We start from the raw sequence: 24,271 nt of genomic DNA on the forward strand, positions 1-24,271 counted from the left end.
GCCCCCTACAACACGCCCCATCCAACATGCCCCATCAACATGCCCCCTAAAACACACCCCATCAACACGCCCCATCAACACGCCCCCTACAACACGCCCCCATCAACACGCCCCAGCAACACGCCCCCTTCAACACGCCCCCATCAACACGCACCCCACAACACGCACCCCATCCAACATGCCCCATCAACACGCCCCCTACAACACGCCCCCATCAACACGCCCCCCACAACACGCCCCCCATCAACACGCCCCCTACAACACGCCCCCCACCACAACACACCCCATCAACACGCCCCCCATCAACACACCCCATCACACATAAAGCTATGTATCAACTCACTTTGTCTTGCAATCTTCAGACAATACTAAAGAACAGCTCTAATCTACAAGTCTGATCTACAAAAGAAGCACAAGGGGCAGATCAGGATTAATGACTGTGACAAGAACTTTAAAAAAATGCGAGGCCGCCCAGGTTTGAATAATAAGAGTCATGTCGAGCTGATTCATGGCCCACTGTGACCATAATTCAGCATATAGAGAATGACCTCTTCAATTCTCCCAGGCGCAGGACTCACTCATTCACCTGCAGCCGGTGTGTAGTTAAGACCCAGCTTTCCCTCCTGAGTTACAATAACACTGAGGGGAAGAAACCTGCACACAGGAGCAGAGCAGGCAGGGAGAGACATATGGCCGGGCGATATGGAAAAAATCAAACAGCACTTTTTGACTAAATACAAATTATGTGGATATTACAGCTATATTGTAGGGTTGGCTATTGGTGCTTTCACAAAATAGTAACACAATGATAGTTTTGATAAATAATCACCAATAATGTGGCTACAATGACTAAGTGGGTAAAGGAAGTCTAGTAAGTTCAGAAAATGACATCACTTTACTGTAATGTAGCCTTTAAAACCAGGAAAAGACAACACTTATCATGTCATTGTGTCATATCACAATATTAGCAGGGCTGGCGTGTGTGTGTGTGTGTGTGTGTGTGTGTGTGTGTGTGTGTGTATGTGCGTGCGTGCGTGCACGTGTGTGTGTGTGTGTGTGGTAGAGTGAGTGAGAGGTGATTATCTTCAGAGCGAGTAGTGACTCTAGAGTCATAGTGAGAGAAACAAAGTGTCTCCTCTGTTCTTTCTGACCACGGTGGGAAATCTGGAGCAGGAAAAGTTAACTCTCTCCTTGATTTCATTACCGGAAATGAGTAGGATGAAATGCAATGCTACCAAGCCACGGCCAAGCGGACCAATCACAGTTGTTGCGGTCTGCATCGCAGGGACGCGTGGTTACATTTTTTGAGAGGTGCACGTCTTAGGGCTACGGCCGTTGATTTAACGCAGAAGAACAAATTTGCCTTGAGACAGTAAAATCTTGTTTTTGCTGACCTCTGATGGTTTAACACTCAGCCCCTTGCTGCAGCGATGTACAGCTGTACTCCAGGACTCATCCCATGCAGAGGCGGGGCTAGAAGGGCAGCGCAGACCCGACGGCCTGACCCAGGGCATCAAACAGTGACGCCAACAGCCCCACTATCTTTGAATTAGGGTGGCACCCTGGTGCAGTTTACAGTTAGCACTGTCGCCTTGCAGCAAACAGTGTTCCTCTAGCCCTATTCTGTGTTTGCATGTTCTCGCTGTCTGCTCCAGCTTCCTCCCACAGTCCAAAGACCTGCAGGTTTTGGGGGAAGGTGGATGTGAGCGGCGCTGTCTGTCTCTATGTCTCAGCCCTGTGATTGGACGTGCCCCACCACCATTGGGCTGGAGCGCTGGCTGTCAATCTGACAATTGTGATTTCCATTAGATCAGAGTCCTGTGACTTGGCTGCCTGTTCTGCCAATTTTCCCAGCCTTTGTCACATGACCAATTCATGTTTCCATGACAACTATCCAAAATTCTGATACCATGGAACGAGCACTGGAATTGTTTTTTAAAGGCAGACTGAGCCTATAGAAAATGTGTATTGTATTCGGATATACAATTTTTCTCAAAATGAAAACAAGTGAAATTAATAACAAATGTTATGTGTATTTCCTATATTTCTAAGCAGATTTTTAATGCTGTATTCTGATAAAATGCCCCCCTCCCCCACACACTTATAAAATCCTGGAATCAACCCTGATCACATTCCTCTGGGCTGGGATTACAGGTGCAACAAGGCACTCTTCTGACTGGAGAATTTGAACTAGAGAGGGCAGTGAAACACTGCTTTGTAGAGGGATCAAACCTCACAGAGAGGAGAGGAGGCTGGTGGAAGGAAGGAAGGGTGGGAGCTCCCTCCTCCCCCTCCTCTGAGTGTGTGATGTGTTGCAGCCAGGCGTGCAGCCTTCATTATGGGCCCGTAATTAAAAGAAGACAAGAGTGGGGAAAGTGCCTAATACTCCTGGCTGCGTTCCGGGATCAAAGCCGGCCGAGACACGCTTGCACGCACGCACCCAGCGCCGGCAGCACCCAGCGCCGGCAGCACCCGCAGCGGCCCACTGCTCAACCCCAGCCTCCCCCGACGGCTGCCATTAGCGGGAGGAGGAGGAGGAGGAGGAGGAGGAGGAGGAGGAGAAGCTGCTGGGAGGATGGGAAGAGATGAGGAGGGGGAGGCAGAGGGAGAGGGAGAGACAGAGGGAGGTTTGCTCTCTGGTGGAAGTAAAGGTCATTTCTCCTTACCTTTTCCTCTTGTAGAAGGACTCGCTTTGGCAGAAGTTTTGTCCCTTCTGCCATCTCAGATTTACTGTATTTTGCTCTCAGTGATTCCAGTGAAATGAACTGATTTCAATGTCTTGGTGGATCACAGGTTTAGGGCGCCAACCATAAACTGCATCGTCCCCAGGTTTGTCTGTGACCAGGGGATCTTTGTTGCATGTAGTTCCCCATCTCTCTCCCTACATGTCTTGCTGTCTCTGTACTGCTAGCTAAACAATAAAAACATAAAGTGCTCCAAAAACTATACAACTGAGTGTGCAAACAACTGTCAATGAGCACAACATTAGACCTATTGGAATCCCACTGTGGCTCAGGTGGCAGAGCGGTTGCCTACCAATCAGAAGGTTGGTGGTTCGATCCTTGGCGATTTCCATTAAGACTAGAAAAGCACTGTATAAATACAGTCCATTTAGACCTAAGGCTAAACCTTATTGGAAGAGATAATGTAAGAGTTGTACAGGGGATCACAGTTTACAGACCGTTCACGTTTGGTTTTACTTCCCAAAAAAGCGTTTTCGGTCCTTTGGCTAGCTGTTGCCTTGTTTCCAAGCTGTCTAATTGCCCATTGGATTTTCGTGTTAAACCAGACTTATCCTTGAAACAAATGATAATTCATAGTAAATGCTCCAGGCATTATGCAATCCACTTCTGTACCAGGGACACTCTTGGTTAAAGTCATTTCTCTCAGTTTGACTGATGGACAGTCCTCAGCATTATACTGTCATCAAGATGAATGGCTGTGCAAACATTACGTCTGGTGAATAGGTGGTCCAGATTCCGACATGTACTTATACAAAATACATTATTCCCACTCAATGTGACAAAGCTAACAGCTCCTGAGGGCACACAGAGGAGGAGGAGCAGCAAATGAAACCTCTCGCTCCAATATTCCCACATCTATCAGCTGAGGGAGGTCAAAACACTCCGTTACACATCAGCACTTAACATTACACATAAAGCACCGCTCTTAAGTACAGGAAGCTTTTTATATCTAGAGAAAGTTCCCTGCAGAGAGAGGAGAGATTTCTCTAAGGCCATCTGGCAGGAGAATCTGATCAGTTTGTCTCATTCATTCTTTAGAAAAGTGAGACATTTAGAAGCAGCTTGGGCTGTACAGAGTAGCACTTTTTTGAGCTTTGAAGCGTTGGTGGCGGCAACAGCGGCGGGGGGAAAGCAATATTTCTGACCACACTTGAACGTCTACAAACATCAGACTACTCGCTTGTAACTCAACATGTATCCATGTACTGTACCGGAAATAAATGTGAATGGTACCCAACCCTATACAACAAAGTGAAAAGAATTGGAACTTCCCTTGTTAGAAAATGAATAAATAATTGCTGCTTGAAGAAATGACTGAATGGTGTGGTTTTTTTTAGGGGGGTGCAGTCTCAACACACCACAGCTGCACCCCTGCACTCAGAAAAAGTGAACTTGGGAGGGACTGAGAAGTTGTCGATGTTCAAATTTTTTTGGCTAAGTCCTGGATCTTCACAATCCTACCTACTGCACCTTTAAACTCTTACCACCCCCACATTACTCTTCTACATTTTGTGTAATAATGGACAATCATATTTGAGCTTCCCAGACTGTAAGTGCCTCTTGACTAATGGAGCTGATTCCCAGCCTGCTTAGCTCTAACTCTAAAAACGCTCCTTGTCCTTAATGTTTTGGAGTATCTTTTCATCAATATAACATATTCAAAATTAGTTTTTCAAATAGCTTCTTAGTACTACAGAGTTCGACTTGACGTACTCAGTAGGACCTAAACCCCTACGAGACAGTATAAACAAAGCTCCCCTGTGTTTAAGGCTGAAACACCAGCGGAGAGGCGTGTCTGCTCCAGTGTGTGGTCTTACACTCTGATTACACTACACAGTTAATGACAGCTTCAGGGCCAGGGGACAGAGACATGCACTCAGCGGCGAGACGGACGGCATGGGACATGTGTAGAAATGCTTGGGTTGTTGGTGAAGGATTGCATATTTACTCTGTAGAAAAATCTGAAAGGATGAGGAGTGAAAGGAGGAGAGGAGAAGAAACAGGAAAGGAGAGGAGGGTTTGCAGCAGCCAAAGGATCTCAGCTTTAAGTGAAAACTGCAGTCTGAGCAAAAAGATGGATCATTAGGCAAACTTTTCCCTGGTCCGTACTGGAGGGTGTGGGGTCAGGCAGCCCTCTTCCAAAGACAGTGTATGTATGTGTGTGTGTGTGTGTGTGTGTGTGTGTGTGTGTGTGTGTGTGTGTGTGTGTGTGTGTGTGTGTGTATGTGTGTGTGTAGGCCAAAGGATTCTGCAGGCCCCAATGAATAAATAAGTGAAGTTGTAACAGCCAGTTTTGCGTTTAGCAGCTGGAGAGCTGTGAACTGAGGTTGCCTAATCTCATTCAGGAAGTGAGCTGACCGAAGGCAAGGAGAGGGAGAGAAGGGGGAGCGAAGAAGGAAGGAAGGAAGGAAAGAAGGAAGGAAGGAAAGAAGGAAGGAAGGAAGGAAGGAAAGAACGAACACACAAAACAACAAAAAGTGGGACTGCTAACTTTGTGTGCGTGCATGCGTGTGTGTGGATGGATGTGGGAATGTGGGCGTGGATTTGGTTAGAAGTATTAAGAACGTCCATAATGAAACACATATGGGGAGCCCAGTCTCCAGAGTACACATAAACACACAGACACAGACACACACACAGACACACACACACACACACACACACACACACACACACACACACACACACACACACACTGTGTGCCTGCTGCAAACTGAAGAACACTTATGAAAGCCAAACCTCATATTAGAACTGCATGCAGTAGCAGCCATACTGGCAGGCAGCACACACACACTGCTCTCTGTCCTGCTAGCCTGGAGATCCATCTACACCAGAGCTATCCCATTCAAACTCTAAGAGGTCCAGCAACTAACATTTCCTCCCACAAAGGCCTGAACCTCATATTGTCAAAGTAGGATACTTTTAACAGATTTTAAAGACACATTGGACTTGTAAGGCACGTGGAAGGACACATGTATAGGAGCTGAGTGAGCCTGGAACAGTACTTTGTGTTAATAAGGTTCATAGTGGAGAAAACTAAGCAGCTGAAGTTGATTCCAAACACGGGTGTAGTGCTAATAGGGGAGTTATGACTTTCAGATATTAATAACTGTAAACGCAGTTTGGTAAACAGCATTTATATTAGTTAAAGAGCTAGGTCAAAGTTCACAAACCCACCAGACTCCATGTAAATAATCAGTACTTTTATCATGGTAAAACACACTTCATTCAAAGTGGACAGAAACTAAATAAAACTATCAAAAGCCGTCTTGGTTCATCTTTCCACTGTTCCAACAATCACCACTCTGGTTTGGTTGAAATAAACCCTTAATTCACCTATTTACATGTGGAGATATGCTGGCTCTATACACGCTAAAAGTCCTGATTATTTACATGGAGTCTGGTGAGTTTGGCGATAATGATTTCGGGGCTGTTTCATGTTAAACAAAAAGGATCTTACTCTTTAACTAGAGCCTTTCCATAATGTTGACAGACACTTAGAACAATAATCTGAGTCTGTCAGTGGCAACAACAGAACTTTTAGTGGACGGAAATTGAAGGTGCTCATTTACCCCATAGAGTTACTCTGCAGACGGTTCGCGGCTGCTGGATACAGCGTGGTGTCACCTAGACACCAATGCATGTGAAAATAGGATCCAGGTTGATTCTAGGATCAGACCTTTAGGGGGGCTCTATGTGGCTCTATTTACAAGGCACTGTATGTGGATACAGTGCAGCCGCCTTCAAACACACTGCGGCCTGCCTCAGATAGAAAGTCACCGAGGACCGGACCCCATTCATGAAGGAATATGTAAGTTAATGAAATACATTGCATATCGACCGTAAAATAAAACTAACTGTGGCTGTAGGGAATTTTTTAATAAATTGTGCTGAAGGAATTCTGCACCATTTGGGACAATAACTGAGAGCCTCAAAGAGAGTATACATCTTTAAAATAAGCGCTGAAGTCGCTAGACTCCATTTAAAAAAACAATACTTTTAGTGTGTATAGAGCCAACATATTTTCACATGTAAATCTGTAAACTATGTGTTTATTTCAACCAAAACTAGAGTTGTGATGGTTGGGAAAGTGGAAAGACGACCCAAAACGGCTTTTCACAGTTTTATTTAGTTTCTGTTGACTTTGAATGAAGTGTGTTTTACGATGCAAGAGTTACTGTTATATTTACCTGGAGTCTGGTGGGTTTAGCGAACGCAATTTCGTGGATGTTTTTACGTTTAAAAAAATGATAATAAATATATAGTAATAAAAAAATTACTCTTTAACAGAAAGGTCGACCTCCTTAGAAATCCTTTCTATAATGTTGTCAGACACTTAGAATAATAATCTGAGTCTGTCAGTGGCAAAATGAGCACTTTTGTAAATGTAAATACAAGCTGGACAATTGTCCTATTAACTTACATTGTAGCTTGTTTTTCCGCTACCGACTGCAGTGATCTCTCTTAATACTGGACCAGTGTCAAAGATTGTTGTTCCCATCAGCCACTTAGACACAAAAACATAGGAACATAGGGTCCAGGTTGAAAAAAAGGGTATCTACCCTTTAAGACGCACTTTTATACTCTGACTTTTTAATTGTTTTCTTTCCCTTTTTTATGTATATGTGTGTGTGTGTGTGTGTATATGTGTATGTAGTCTATACAGGTACAGTATGTCTATGTGTATGTGTACATGTATATGTATATATTTCTGTTTATGTTTTTAAGGGTTTTAATTTGTGTCTCAACTTCTAATCCTTTGAATTCTGTCCTTCCATATGGAAAAAGTAACTCATGGCTTCATTCATTAATTACATCTACTTCATTTAGGCCTTCCCCAGTCTTCATCAAGTCTCCCACAGATGGTCCAAAATGCAGCTGCAAGGATGTTGACTGGTCGTAAAAATGTAAGCACATCACCCCAGTGGTAGCCTCTCTTCACTGGCCATACCGTCGACTTTAGAATCCAGTTTACGACCCTGTTGATTGCCTTCAAGGCTCTTAATGGTCAGGCACCATCTTACAGTATATCACAGACCTTATCCAAAGGCACTCCCCGCCCAGAGGTCTCTTAGATCTAAGGAAAATCTCTCCTCTAAGTCCCCCGATCTTGACTCAAACTAACAGGGCCAAAGCCTTTGCAGTGGCTGCTCTGCGACTGTAGAACCAGCTGCCTTTAGATATCAGATGTGCTCCCTCCATTTCTGTTTGTAAGACACATTTCTACTCTCTGGCCTTTTATTAACACACTATTCACTCATTCTGTCATGTCTATAATTCCGTATTTCTAAATTACTGCTTGTCATTGTTGGGATGCTTTTTGTTGTAGGTGTGTTTTGTTTTATACTTTTTATTTTTACATTTCAATGTTTTTATACATCACCTTGGTGCTTCGTTGTGCAGCACTTTGGTCAGCTTAAGCTGTGTTTAAATGTGCTCCAGAAATAAACTTTACTTACTAACATCACTTCAGGTGAAAATGAAAAGTCATTTGATTTCAGAGTAGATGAATGGCAGCGTGGCTCTCAGCGTCTGGTTATATGAAGTCTTTAGTGCGAGCCAGGAGGAAACAGGTCAGACCACTAAGGGCTCTGATTAATGTCCTCGACAGAATGAACGCACTGACACCAATCCCTGCCTGCAGAAAATACGGCTCCATTTGCTGAATTATTCTGTGGTCCAATAAGTCCCGCTAATGTCTGGGATTTCCACCCGGACCTGACTGTAGAGATGATTTGCTTTTTGCACATTTAAGTGAGCTCTGACACCAGACCATTAGAGCGTATTGCGTGTACACAGTAAAGGCTGTGCAGACCGTCACTCCTCATCGTCTGAGAATCGACACTATCATTATAAGTCGTCCAGGCTAACAACCTTAGCAGTTTTACCCACAGTGCTCTGCAGCTGGTAAAACTATTCCTGTTCTAAATCACAAAAAAAGGGCAACAGCAGATAAGTGTCCGTTGGCGGACTGACATGCCACAGGGCCATAGGGAGAAAATCAAATATCACGATATTTTTGACCCAATACCTCGATAACAATATTGCGGCGATATTGTAGGGTTGACTATTGGTGCCTTCACAAAATAGGGTTTTGATAAATAATCATCAGGAATGTGGATATAATGACTGATAATGACTGAGTGGTAGAGGTGTGAAGAGATATTTTCCCACGAGATCTAGCGAGATTAAAACGTTACCATATTTCTCGTCGAGGTTGAAAGTTGTCTCGCCATAATCAGTACACAAGTGTAGAATTACGTCGGCACTACCGAGGACCGATTCCCGTTAAATACATCGGTGCCAAATTTCGGTACCTGAGAGAGCTACTCTGTTCTCTCTGCATGCTTCACAGAGAGCGGGGCTCAGCTAACAGTCTGGTAAGTTCAGAAAATGACATCACTTTACTGTAATACAGCCTGTAAAACCAGGAAAAGACAACACTTGTGTCCTATTAAGATACTACAATATCTAAGAGGATATCTTGTCTCATATCACGATATTGATTTATATTGATGTATTGCCCAGTCCTAGGGTCAACACAGTTCTCCAAACGATAATACCGTGTCAGGCATTGACATTCAAATCAGTGAGTGAGCACTCCGTCCAGAAGAAGCTGCTATCCTCAGCAATCTCTTTGATTGATGTTGTGTGAAAGATCACAGACTAAGTCCGTAACCATGAGTGCTGGCTCTGAGCCAAGCATGTCATACACAGATTTGGATGGAGGCCACTTTATAGTTGTGCCCCAATTCAGAGTGTGATGGGACATTGGGAGTATTGGGAGTAGGGCTGCACGATATGAAGAACAAAAATCAATTACTTGTAATAAATAAACAGATTGCATTTTTTAAGTGTCCTCAGTTCTGCATTTCTGCTGCTTTCAGTATTCTGCTAAAATACTATATATTGCTTGTTGAATTTAAAACAAATGAAAGGAAATCCTTTCTAACACTGAATTGAATATAAAAAGCAGCACTAAAAAAAGAAAAATGGAATGATTTTCTTTTAAGTAACACAAGAAATGTGTCTTTCGCGATGCGTTTATTGCGACAGTCGATATTGCGATAACGATAATAAACGATATATTGTGCAGCCCTAATTGTGAGTAGAGCTGCAAAGATAAATCGATTAGTTGTCAACTATTAAATCAATTGCCAACTATTTTGTTAATCGATGAATCAGTTTGAGTCATTTTCTCTGAAAAACAGTCAAACTTGTGTGATGTCAGCTTCCTAAATGTGAATATTGTTCAACTTTCTTCTCTCCTCTGTGACAGTAAACTGAATATCTTTGAGTTGTGGACAAAACAAGACGTGAGGACGTCATCTTGGGCTTTGGGATCCACATTTTTTACTATTTTCTGACAATTTATAGTTTAAATCTAATCCATTCATCCAGAAAATAATCCACACATCAATCGACAATGAAAATAATGTTAGATGCAGCCTTAATTTTCAGCACAGAAGAAAATATATTTGTTGCAGGCACATGAACTTTATTTTTAATAGAGAACTAATTCTCATGACAGATAATCCTGGCAGTGATCGGATTGGGGACTAAACAGCCAACTGAAATCCCTTACTTTGATTCTGTGACTGAATCGCCACACATTGTAACACTGTTTGCAGGAAAATGTGAAAGAGCACAGAGCAGAGATGTTGAGAGAGAAAGAGAGAGTGTTTGAGAGCACACAGAGCAGAGGGAAATCAGAGGACACTGAGTCAAAGAGCGCATCATTGTTATGTGGATAATAGCCACAATACAAATACATGCACTGAATGCAGAATAGATTTTTCAAAAGCTCAAAGGCTCAAATGAAATTAGTTCCGTCATGCACTCAGATTTGAGACACAAACACTATGCCAGAAGATTTCTGTTGCATCAAGACATAGGGCTGGGTGATAGGAAGAAAATCAGATATCACGATATTCTTGACCAAATACCTCAATATTGCGGCGATATTCTAGGGTTGACAATTGGTGCTTTAACAAAATATCTTCACACTTAGATTTTAGATAAATAATCATCAGTAATGTGGACATGTCTACACTCACCTAAAGGATTATTAGGAACACCTGTTAAATTTCTTATTAATGCAATTATCTAATCAACCAATCACATGGCAGCTGCTTCAATGCATGAGCGTGGCATGGTTGTTGGTGCCAGACGGGCTGGTCTGAGTTTCACAATCTGCTCAGTTACTGGGATTTTCACCCATAACCATTTCTAGGGTTTACAAAGAATGGTCTGAAAAAGGAAAAACGTCCAGTATGCTGCAGTCCTCTGGGCGAAAATGTCTTGTTGATGCTAGAGCTCAGAGGAGAATGGGCCGAGAAATTCAAGCTGATAGAAGACCCCACCGGGTACCACTCATCTCCACTAAAAATAGGAAAATGAGGCTACAATTTGCACAAGCTCATCAAAATTGGACAGTTGAAGACTGGAAAAATGTTGCCTGGTCTCTGATGAGTCTCGATTTCTGTTGAGACATTCAGATGGTAGAGTCAGAATTTGGCGTAAACCGAATGAGAACATTGATCTGTCATGCCTTGTTACCACTGGGCAGGCTGCTGGTGGTGTAATGGTGTGGGGGATGCTATCCTATCAACATGGGCCAACATTTCTAAAGAATGCTTCTAGCACCTTGTTGAATCAATGCCACAAAGAATTAAGGCAGTTCTGAAGGCGAAAGGGGGTCAAACACGGTATTAGTATGGTGTTCCTAATAATCCTTTAGGTGAGTGTGGGTAAAGGCAAATAATAGTAACAGCTAGAACAGTCTGGTAAGTTCAGAAAAGTACATCACTTTACTGCAATGCAGCCTTTAAAACCAGTCAAAGACAGCACTTATATTATGTTATGTTCAATTATGTTCAATACTGAATTAAATGCATAACCAAACAAACACGTGTCTGTCCAGAATATCTGTCAGACTGGGCATGGATACACTTTCTGTGACTGATGTGCAGTACTCCCTGCAGGCTGGAGGTTAAACAACAACATGTTGCGTAACATGTATGTACAGTATATTAAATGCTGCTTTGTGATAAAAAATGAATACCAGCCAATAGATCTTTATCAGATTGTTAGCTATAGCAGCAGGGCTCTTGGTCAGTCCTCCACTGGAATATCTCAACAACTATTGGATGGAACGTTGGTACAGACATTCAGGGCGCCTTCACACCTATAGTTCGGTTTTTCATTTGGTTCGGTTTGCGTTCACACTGCACTTTGTGAAACGCACCAAACACTGTAAATACACTTCACACGGTGGAGAGTGTCGCTTGTTTATTGGACGGAATATCCGAAACTATGAGCAACACAATGGAGCAACACCACATTTATAATGTCTTGGGTTTTCTGGTTCTGCTTTAGTGTTTCTGATATTTTACAAGAAGGTGAACAATATGAGCAGCTGACAGACAGCGAGGGAAGGAGAGAGATGATGTCACACAGACGACCATCGATGTATGGTCAGAAGAGCTTGGATCTGAAAGTTATCATCCCTTGAATCATAGCCTATTTAAGTCCGTAAATTGTGTGCAAGGTTGAAACTGCAGCTAGTAAATGCATTGTTTTGGTCCACTTCCTGTATTTGGGACGGATCCTGTTCTCACCTAAAGTGAACCAAACTCTAGTTCACTTGGCAGCCGCCCAGCAGACCCCCGTTTTTAAGCGGACCAGAGTTTGTTTGTGTGATCCGCACCAGAGTTCGAATGAGCTTTCACACCGCGCCCAAACCAACTGGACTATCCGACCATCAAAACAAGCACTTTTGTGAACGTAAATACAAGCTGGATAGTTGCCCTATTAACTTATGGTGTGTGTCCATTGTCAACGTCATGTCCCCGCTTCCCATTCATTTCTATGGGAACAGCCGTGCAATGCATTCTGGTAGCGTCTTGGGGTCTTGGCATAAAGTTGAATCCAGCAAACTTTGTGCAAATAAGGAGCAGCTGGCTCGGCTCGACGCCTCTCAAGAGCTGACGAAAATCTTTTAAACTGACCTTTGTTGATCTGAAATGAGGACAGATTCAGCAACTGCATGGCCTATTTCTCAGCTTTCAGAAACACGTTTCGGTGAACTATTTTTGTAAAATACGAACAAGTCAACATTATGGTCGGTTTTGAAATCCAGGAGCAGCCAGCCCCACGTGACGGGTTCGTCCAATCAGCTGCAGCCATCGTGGTTGTAGGAGGGTGTAGACTGTTTTCTTTGCTTGTCAGTGGTCAGTGAAGAGAAACTGGTGGCGAGCTCACTAGCGTGCGATGCTGGGAAGCGGTGCAATCCCATCCGTGAAAACAACGCATATATGGACATGTACTATTACATTGTTGCTTGTTTCGCCGCTGCCGACTGCATCAATCTTGGTAAATACTGGACCAATTTCAAAGATTGTTGTTCCCATCAGTCACTTAGACCAAAAACATAGGCAAATAGGGTCCAGGTTGAAAAACACGGTAGTAGGTACCCTTTAAGCTATCTTAAACCAAATGCCCTAATCTGCAAAATGCAATATGAATAAACCTCAACAAAGACAAGCCGAACAAACAAAATACTGCATGTCCATACAGTACTCCTGCACGGACAGGTGGTATTTCCTATACATACGCAGTTTGAGTTTTGAGTACTGCACCATTGCTCAAACTTGAAGGATTTTTTTGAAAACCCTCTGGATTCCCTCTCCTCGGGAGAAAGGAAGATGATATAGAATATATATAGAAAAAGATGATATATGAAGTGAAAGGGATCTCATCTGTCACTGCTAGTATCTCACTGAGCCGACAGAGGCTCTGCACCCTGCACAGCTCACCACTATGCTCTCTGCTACTTTCATCACCCTAAGAAAAAAATCACTCATCATTATCTCTTAAACTTATCTAAAAAAAACACTTAAATGTAGTTGAATTCAATGTGAAGATGCAGAGAAATATTCACCAATTCGGGTTGAACAGTAATTATGTACAATGACAATTTCAGATGTGAAAAAGAAATTTCAGCGACTCATTTTCCTCCAGCCAGACAGGAGCTTTTCTTCTACATTTTATGCATAATGTGGAGTTTAGGGATTCTTTATTACAGCGATGACTCTATCACATGGAGGATGACATCCCAAAGAAAGAGCAGGTTCATTCTTTTGACAAGCCGTTCAATATTTCACGACTGAGTGAGGATGAGTGAGAGATTTCCTCTGTAGCGTTGAAAGGGCTTTGGAGTTGGGAGGCCTCACAGGACTCATTCCACTGCTGGAGTGCAACTGAGATTTCCATCCAGTCGTGAATTAAACACATGTTTGACAGGGTAGATAGAGAGAGAGACAGAAACACAGAGACAGACAGCAGCTAGACTTTCCACTGCAGAGAAGAATGGGAATTCACAGAGTTTACATTAGGCTAATCAACGGGTCCGTATGACATAGTACATAATGTATGCACACCAATACGTATGATAGCCTACGAAACCTGGCAACCACCGGGTGGTCACGTGAAGCCCAGGGGCGGGGCTAGAAGGGGGGGCAACCCCCCCCCCCATATTAAATATGATTGCTGAACTAAAGAAACAACAACAATCCCAAAGAAAAGCTCTCGGTCTCGCCTGTGACTCACCCAATCCTACGCCAGGTGTGTGCCACTGGTGTAGCCAGTTAAAACATACATTTGCTCCGCTAACAATCAGCATACGTTACACGTTCAATGTAGCCAAAGCGTAAGCCTATAGAAAATGTGTATTGTAATCGTATAAAGTTTGTTTAAAATGAAAAGCGAAACTAATAATGTATGTGATGTTTTATCTAGCTGAATAACATTGTGTTGTTCTATCCTATCCAATATTTCCTATATTTCTACGCAGATTTTCTACAAACCCCAATTCCAATGAAGTTGGGACGTTGTGTAAAACGTAAATAAAAACTATCAATCAATCAAAATCAATTGACACTACAAAGACAAGATATTTCATGTTCAAACTGATAAACTTTATTGTTTTTTTGCAGATATTCACTCATTTTGAATTTGATGCCTGCAACACGTTCCAAAAAAGCTGCGACAGGGGCAACAACAGACTGGGAAAGTTGAGGAATGTTTAAAAAATCACCTGTTTGGAACATTCCACAGGTGAACAGGTTAACTGGTCATGATTGGGTATAAAAGGAGCATCCCCAAAAGGCTCAGTCGTTCACAAGCAAGGATGGGGCGAGGGTCACCACTTTGTGAACAACTGTGTGAGCAAATAGTCCAACAGTTTAAGAACGTTTCTCAAGGTGTGTTCGCAAGGAATTTAGGGATTTCATCATCTACAGTCCATAATATTATCAGAAGATCCAGAGAATCTGGAAAAATCTCTGCACGTAAGCAGCAAGGCTGAAAACCAACATTGAATGCACGTGACCGGCATAGACGCAGAGGGGTCTGCATGGGTACGCCGTCGATTCAATGCACAACCATAAAAAGGCCTTTAGTTGCAACATCTACAAGTGCAAGATAAAATACTACCATGCAAAGCAAAGCCATTTATCAACAACACCCAGAAACGCCGCCGGCTTCTCTGGGCCAAAGCTCATCTGAGATGGACTGACGCAAAGTGGAAGAGTGTGTTGTAGTCTGATGAGTCCACATTTCAAATTGGTTTTGGAAATCATGGACGTCATGTCCTCCGGGCCAAAGAGGAAAAAGACCATCCAGATTGTTATCAGCACAAAGTTCAAAAGCCAGCATCTGTGATGGTATGGGGGAGGTGGTGTTAGTGCCCATGGCATGGGTAACTTGCACATCTGTGAAGGCACCATTTATGCTGAAAGGTACATACAGGTTTTGGAGCAACATATGCTGCCATCCAAGCAACGTCCCCACTTAAAAAATCAACAGTTAAGTTAAGGCACCAAAACAACTAGTTAACTTTAGGAAAAAGATAGTGGTTTGGATTCAAACACTCCCAAGGAACACGCATTTCCTAGGTGAAAGTCTTTTGTTTTCCCCGGGAAGCGAACTCCGCTCCCTGGCTTGAAAGTCCTGTGTTTTATCTGTATTGTGGTATACAGCAAAAAATAGGTGGAATGCTTACAAATTACTGTGCTTAACTTTTTGTAGCTATATGAACGCATGGTTCACGAGAACAGCCTGAGGCTAAGGATAAAAGGCAATGTTTCCTTATGATGAAAATGGAAAGTGTCTTTTAAAGTGATCTTCTCCAATGACCGTCGGCAAATGTGCTTTTATCCACATGAAAACAAAGACATGCAACAGTATCTATACAAGCACCGTGCATTCACACAGGTAGGGAGAAACAGGTATCGTGTCATTTCTGAGAGGTTTTGGAGATACAGTATGAAGAAGTGACACTGATTTTTGGTCACGTCAAGTATTTTGTACACCTTCTGATTTTAGAGAACTTATATTTAGAGATGAATGGCACCCCCACATCCCCACAACCTCCTCCCTCTTAAGATCTTAACATCTAATGGCATTTGGCAGCTGAGTGTCAACATATTTATATATATCGTTTTGCTATATTTTAATATATTAAAGCTGTGAAAATGTATAGTATGTTGTGGTTGTACATGGCTAGTAATAATGTAAGTCACTATTGAGGAAATGTAGCTTTTTCATAAATAACATCCCTCAAACTAAGATGGAAACTAAAGAGCTAAAGAAACAAAGCATGAAGACAAAAATAACACAAAAATGCTGAGACAACCAGACAGACAGAGCCTTAAGTGAAATGCCACACTGGCTGCTTTGCTAGTGATGACGAAGTGGATATATTCCAGCCACAGCAGACAGAGAGCAACACATTGGAAAATTTCTGTCACACATCAGAGTGAAACGTCACTCCATGTTCCAAAGTTGTGATAGAGCTGTCAGACCTCCTGTCATTGCAAATGGCAAACTGTATTTATATAGATTTTTTTCTAGTCTGAACAACATACTCAAAACCATTCACCATTCACACACATTCATACACTGGTGGCCGAGGCTGCCGTACAATGTTCCTGCTCATCAGATAAACATTCACACTCATTTAAACACTGATGGCGCAGCATCGGGAGACATTCAGGCTTCAGTGTCTTGCCCAAGGACACTTCGAACCCCCGACCTTCCGATTGGTAGACAATCGCTCTACCGCCTGAGTCACAGCCACCCTGTGACGAAGATGATTTCCCAAACAGCCATCAACCTTTTGGAAATGGCCAGTAGTTATGAAAGGTCAAAGTTAGGGATATCAGATCGGCACATCCCTAGTTTTAAATCAGGATCTTCAGTATTTGCATTAATTGGCTTGTGACATAACATCCCTCAGGTAGAGAAAGAGCAGGTATGATCATGGACTTTAAAGTGAGTAGAGAGGAAGCTTGCTAGCAGTCTTTAAATGCGTCCTGAGTGATCGGATCTCACTTCCCCGCTCTATATGCCAATAACCATGTACATCTTTTCTGTTTGCAATTACAAAAATACATTTTTATGAAAAATTGTTTTTCGTTTTGTCATTGTTGTGTGTGTATATAAGTTTCCTGTTGACATCAACCTTACATTATTTCAGAAACGTGCGATGACTAAGGAAAAAGCGAATGCTATACAGTCTGACTGTGTGCCGAAGGTCGTACTTTTCTCCGCCCGATGGCGATGTGCGTAATACTGTATGTTTGAATTTTAGGTACTTTTTTAGGTATCTTATAAACCTAAAAAATTAGGTTTTTTGTCTACTGATGGTCCCAGGGGATCTCTGTGCGTCTGACACCACTGCGGTTGACTGGCAAAGGCCTGTACTTAGAGCTGTCCACTTGTGATGGGATCACCCAGGATGCATGTTAATACCAGGTCTGAACAGGGCCAGGTTTACCTAGCAAGCCCTTAGGGGGTTAACCCCCCAGGTTGGGAACCACAGAAGTATAAGTGAGAAAATGTTTTCTTGTAATTTGGGTGAAGCGAGCCTTTCAGGGTGGCTCTGCTGTTTAATGTGCATGATGTGCATGTGGCAGCCCCCGAGCTAAACTGAAGAATAGTTAGACAGAGTGCAGAGAGGCCAAGCATGTTGCTGCCTTCATATTACCCTCTTCACTGTGTGGTTTGTCCTTCCTCAGCAAGTAAACAAGGGGAAAACACACACACACACACACACACACACACACACACCTCATCCCAGATAATTTCAATTAGCTGTGGAGGGACTGCATGAATCCCTTTAGTGTTAGATGAAAAGTGTGTGTGTGTGTGTGTGTGTGTGTGTGTGTGTGTGTGTGTGTGTGTGTGTGTGTGTGTGTGTGTGTGTGTGTGTGTGGCAGCAGACATTTGCTGTAATGGGGTTGGCAGTTCTGCTGGTGATGGCCCAATAACCTTCGCTGTGAGCCGAGGACAGACACACACGCACACACACAGACACAGACACAGACACAGACACACACACACACACACACACACACACACACACACACAATAGCAAAAGCGATAACAATGTTTTGCTGCTGTTGTTTCCTTTTGTGTTGAGCAAAAATCCATCATACAAATGATTTCAATATATCCTTTCACATGAATAATAACTGCTTCAAAATTTATTTTAGCCTGCTATACACCTAACCTCACCAACTCAATGACAATAATGTTTAAATTGCTTTTATCAACTTATCTTTTAAGTTGCTTTTATATAAGTATCTGTCAATCCCCACTCAGGCTAATCTACACCCTTGTTGTCTAACTCTGTGTGTATTTGTCTCTTTATTTCTTCTTTTAAAGGAGGAGTTGTGCCACACTTTGAGTAGATAAGATTGAGGTCACTCTGTTTGTGTGTATGGATGTCTGACAGTGTGGGCATGCGCGCCTCTGCTACTGTAGTTAATTTCCTTCATGCAGAGAGTGCATTTAGCACAACCCTTTTTTTCATTTTTCTTAAAAAAAGTCAGACATTATTAATGTGTGTTTGACTGCATGGACCTTGATTGTAGTTTCAAGTTTCAGCCAAGACCAATTCCAACTGCTTTTACAGCCTCTATTCATCTGTTGCTCAAGAATTGCCTCACTTCCCTCAATTTCCCTCATTCTGCAAATTAATACATAGTTGAATATTTTAGCAAAACTGTATCATAACAGAGTGCAAATGGTTCACTCTGCCCCTTTCCACAACATCTTGTTTATATGCTGCAATATTTCTCACCCACTCTGGGGTTGCCATAAAATGTAAAATGTTTATGGGTCCATCAGTGCCCTGCGCTACTTAAAAATCATCTTCAGCAGTCTATTTGCGTCGATTTACATGATAAAAAAAAGGACCTCCTTAAAAATAGCAAAACCAGCTGTTGATCAGCTAAGCCCACTCACCAGTTTCTCGCCTTTCTAAGATATGGAAACGTGGGATCGTGTTAACAAAACGTTACTAATGAGAAAATCAAGGACACGGATATGGAGAAAAAAGTTATGAGAAGTAATGCTTGACGCAATGCTAGCTAACCAACAGCAAGCAAAGTCAAGGGCAATATTTCTAGACGTTAACCATAGGTTTCATAAATCCACCAGATTAGAACGCCAACACAAAGAAAGAGGAAGGGGACGGACATCCGGCCTAAAGGCGTGACATCCAGCCAAATTTCCGTTGGCAACGGAGCAATCCCGGAAGTGGATCGTCGTGGATATAGACTACGGATCATGGAAAGTGAAACTTGAATCTGTCATGGGGCGGTTGGATTTATTTACCCACTTTAAAAAGATTTAATAAAATCTTTAAGGATTGGCGACGAGACAAAACCGATTTAGGACATTGCAGGGAGAAGTTGCAGCGGTCTGAACCAGCCCGGAGGCTCAAAGAGCACACGCAAGCACGGTGTATGGTCGAGCGACCTAGAGAGTGACTGAAGAGAGCGAGCGTCGGTAAAACAGAACAGTGAATCAGAGAAATAAAACTTGTTTGCCGTTTCATCACTAGAAATGCAGCTGAAGCAAGTATCTCACTATCACTTACGTTATCCACATTCATATTTGCACGCAATGAATGATATCCAGCTACAAAAAAAGCCTGAAAGTCCTAAGTTAGGACGAAAGTACAAAGAGTCGTTGTGCTATGCAGATGATACACATCTCATCGTATTGGTGTAAACTGGCAGGTTTTAGAACCTCGCAGACCGGCTCGTTGCAAGTAGCTGCAAGTTTACACTCGTCTGGTCCAGGATCTTTGGTCTGAACTGGGCTGTACGCCTCTGCAAAGATTCGACTGTGAGACTTGCAGTCGAATCAGGCTATAGCCGTTGAACCATGGAATATTCAACTATTCGGGGTCACCCCTAGAAAAAAACCTAACACTTTCTTCAGGAAGGGTGCCTAAACCCCCAGCCAAATATGCACACGTTAGTCTTCCACAAAGCCAGGGAAGGCCCTGCTGCGCAGTTTCCTCTCTAGAGCTCATGTGGAAGCTGCATAACTTTATCTCATTTCCACCAGCAACAGGTTCCACCCTCTAATATTCACTTTTCTTCTTTGTTTCTGCTCATCCTTTTCTTTGTTTGATCCAATAGTGACGCTCATCTCAAGCAATCATTTGGTCCCACCCTGTTTTGTTCTTCTTCTTTCTCTCTTCCTTTCTTTCTTTTGTCTTCACTATTATCCCCCCCTCCCCTCCCCACCCCTGCCCCCTTTTCAGTTTTTATCCTTTCATTCTAAGTCTCATTTTCTATAATCAACGGATTCTACTTTTGTCTTTCTTCCATCACACTTTCCGTGTGTCTTTCTCTCTCTCTCTGTCTCATAATCTCTCAGTGGCTCCTCTTGAGGTTGGGAACCAAAAGAAAAACATAGTCCAGAAATGGGGGGGGGGGGGGGGGCTCCAGTTCTCCTGTTACACTGCTGACCTGCAGCCGCCCAGATGGAGGAGAAGATAAACACATATATCGTGACACACAGAAAGACGTTCTCTGTGAGGCTGACATCACTGAGTTAACATGAGGACACTTCCGGCCGGAGGACACCAACTCCACACACACACACACACACACACACACACACACACACACACACACACACACAGACACACACACAGACACACACACACACAGCTCCGAGTTCAGCCTCATATGGAGCGCTGTGTGTTTGCTGGGGAATATTTGAAAGCTTCCAGAAATGTTTTGGAATGGAAGACGAGCCATTCCTCCGGCTGCCAGTGGGGAGAGACGATACGAATCCGCCCGGCCACAGATGGAAAAGTCAATAATAATGTTTCATATGTTTATTTTCTCTGCTGATAAAGTAATATGTGCAAGGTCGCCGCGGTCAGGCCATCTATGCCGAGTAAGAGAAAAACAGACTCGGCCTCAGTCCTCTGAACAACGCCAGTTTATCTTCCCCAACTCAGAGAGCAGCTGATGTTTGGTACTTACCCTCCTTGCCTTGTATTGTTCTGTCCTTGTCTCTGAGATCGGGCACCAAAACTGGTGCAGTTTCAAACTTAGTGAGGGAATACACAGCACCTGGCCTTTAGCTGGGATAGCAACATAGCGTATCCTCAAGGACAGTGTGTGTGTGTGTGTGTGTGTGTGTGTGTGTGTGTGTGTGTATATATGGATGATATGTGAGTTCAAGGCTGACACACAGACAGCAACTCAGACCAAACATCACAATCAGGGTCTCTTTGCTCCCTTTGCTCACGGTCAAAACATAGCACTCTCCTTCACTGACTCCTTAGCTTTATCTCACCGAAACCAATTTTTCTCGACACACGGAGTCGTTGGAGTCAACTTGGACATTTCTTCACTTAGAGACAAAGTGAAAAAGGACAATATGGCTGTCAAAATTGGCCGTTTGAATATTCATTCTAAAAAACCACAGTGGTTCGAATGTATATTCAAGTATCTATTTTTGCGTGTTATGTCCATTGGAGGGTAGTCTATATCCACGATGTTCCACTTCTGGGATTGCCCCGTTGCTGAAGGAAGTTCCACCGGATTTCACTCATTTAGGCCGGATGTCCGTCCCCTTCCTCTTCCTTTGTGTTGGTGTTCTAACCTCTGGTGGATTTCTGAGGACTATGGTTAACTGCTCCTCAGATCTCTGCAGGGTAAATCCAGACAGCTAGCTAGACTATCTGTCCAATCTGAGTTTTCTGTTGCACGACTAAAACTACTTTTGAACGTACACATGTTCCACCAAAACAAGTTCCTTCCTGAGGCTATTTTGCAGAGGCACCGTTGTTCCGTCCGGCGCTTAGCACCGCCCAAGAGGATTGGGATTGGTTTAAAGAAATGCCAATAAACCAGAACACGTTTTTCTCCCATCCCAGAATGCTGTGTGGACTCGCCAGACCTTCCTCTGCAGCGCTGTGGAGGAAGGTCTGTGGTTCGACGATCTGAAGCCAAAGCAGACAGTCAGAGAGACTTAAAATTGGCAAAAGCGACAAATAAATGAGCGGAACCTCGATAAAGCAGAGCTGCAGATTCACTGATAATTCAGTGTTGGTTCATCGCCAAATGGGAATTATTGGTTATAGAACAGAGTATGAATATGCCTATTGAACAGTATATCTGCATAATGCAGATCATGCTCATGTCCTACCGGGCGATCCTGGAGAGCATCATCGGATATGGAATCACAGCATGGTTTGGCAACTTAACACTGCTGAAAACCAGGCTGGTCAGCACACACAAGTCAGCTATGAGGAAAGAGTACAAGAGTACAAGCCCATACAGAGTCTGTACGAGCAAGCAGTCAGAAAACAAGCGGGGAAAAATCACTGCGGTCTCTCAACACCCTCTCTTTCCTAAATATGAACTTCTGCCATCAGGGAGAAGATTCTGTGTAATTATCGTTTATTACCACCTCTATCAAGCTGCTGAACTCCAAAAGTAAATCTTAGCGGAGCAAAACTCAATGACAATAAATACACCAACACTTTTTGCACTTAGCACTTTAATTATTACAGTCACAGTTTAAGATGTGATATTGATACTTCCTTTATGTCCTAAGATGCTCCGTTGATCTTATGTCTATGTTTTTGTGTAGACTTTATGTTGATTCTAGAATGGTTTCTCTGTGTCATGTTTGTGATGTGAAGCAACAGATTGTAGCACTACGCCCAAGACCAGATCCACCTCGGGGACAATAAAGTGTATTCTATGTATTCTATAATGCCCAGTTCAAAATAAAATTCAACGAGCTGATCCAGATGTGGCGTTGCGCTGGGCAACTGAGTGGAAATAGACACATGGCTCAGAAGGAACGGAAAGAAAAGTATTGCGAGGTAACACAAAACTTAGTAGTCCCCCAGAAAAATCTCGCCATGACCCTTCTGGGGCTCCGTAATGAATACATTTAAAAATTAAGGACAATAAATAAAAAGGAAAATTAAATAGGAAAGTATATAAATAGGTGGCTTGATACAAAAAGAAACAAATTAAGTAGTAAATTAAATGTACGCATGGACATGTCTATATAAATGTATGTTTATGTATATACTGTATGTACGTGTGTGTATATGTGTATATCTTCTTTTAATCATCTATCATGTATCACCTGACTCTCTTCCCATGTACATATTTGTTTGGATCAGTGAGCCTAGTTTAGTTTGGATATGTTTTGTCTATTTTGGCTTGTTTTTTGTTCTTAGTTTGGGGCTGCCTCTGAAAAATGTTCTGTTCTATCATATTTTGAAAATCAATAAACACATATATATATAAAAATAGAAGCAAATTAAAAATATCAATGTATGTCACATTTGTTTGATTAAATAATGCCTACATTTATTTGTATATCATTTTTGGTATATTTTATGGCATAATAATTTATTTAACAAGTCATTTATTAATTTTTTGATGTTGGCAACTTCCGTCCTCCATACATGGTTCACTTTTGTCAGCTTACATGAAATTCAAACACCCGTCCTGGACAAAACTCCTAAATCAGGTGCCGCAGCATCTTTTTCACCGCCATAACTTTGTGCAAAGCTAGCATGTAGCGAGGGCATGTGGTTCAGAGATAACTGAGCTAGTCTGCTTCCTTCCTGTGTCTGTCGTCTGAAGGAGACACACATTATACAACACTGATACAAACTTCCTGTCCAAGGCAGCCAGGCTTGTCTTCCTTCAATCGTGTGCCGATATATTCACATTCCACCCCGCCCAACCATTTAACACAATACATAGGAGACCTGTATCATAAAAAGAGGATATAACTCAGTTATTATTAGAAAGACAGAAGGAGGGCATGTCACGTTCACGGTTTCTGTTCCTCTCTCTCTCTCTCTTGCACATATAAAATAAAATCTTCCTGCCAAAGTCTCTCAGCACTGGGAGAGAAAACACACAAGAACACATCCTCTCTTTTTTTTATGGTTTTATGCTTTTCAAGCGCAAACAATTCACTGTCTCCTCTCACACTGTGCTGAGTGGGAGGACGAAGCCAGTCTTTCAGGTTCAACATAAACACACACACACACACACACACACACACACACACATACACACACGCAAACAAATGTGCAAGCTCAGATTGGCAAGAGCAACCTGACAAACACACTCTGGCACAGACAGCACCACAATGCAAATCTGTGGTCCCCC

The 24,271-nt window shown here is 42.7% G+C and overlaps 1 protein-coding gene and 1 long non-coding RNA gene across 12 annotated transcripts in view; both read right to left on the reverse strand.

The window, feature by feature from the left end:
• The window catches only part of LOC116042039 (pleckstrin homology domain-containing family A member 5-like), a 267,224-nt gene that overhangs the window by 153,982 nt on the left and 88,971 nt on the right, over positions 1-24,271 (reverse strand). The gene's annotated exons all lie outside the window — the stretch shown is intronic.
• Positions 4,504-10,723, reverse strand: LOC118493987. Its single transcript, XR_004896044.1, has 3 exons — positions 10,636-10,723; positions 7,560-7,564; positions 4,504-4,514 (listed from the first exon to the last, which is right to left on the reverse strand). It is a non-coding gene; the product is annotated as an uncharacterized LOC118493987 (long non-coding RNA).

This window comes from Sander lucioperca, chromosome 20 (assembly GCF_008315115.2).
Source record: "Sander lucioperca isolate FBNREF2018 chromosome 20, SLUC_FBN_1.2, whole genome shotgun sequence".
Lineage (NCBI taxonomy): Eukaryota > Metazoa > Chordata > Actinopteri > Perciformes > Percidae > Sander > Sander lucioperca.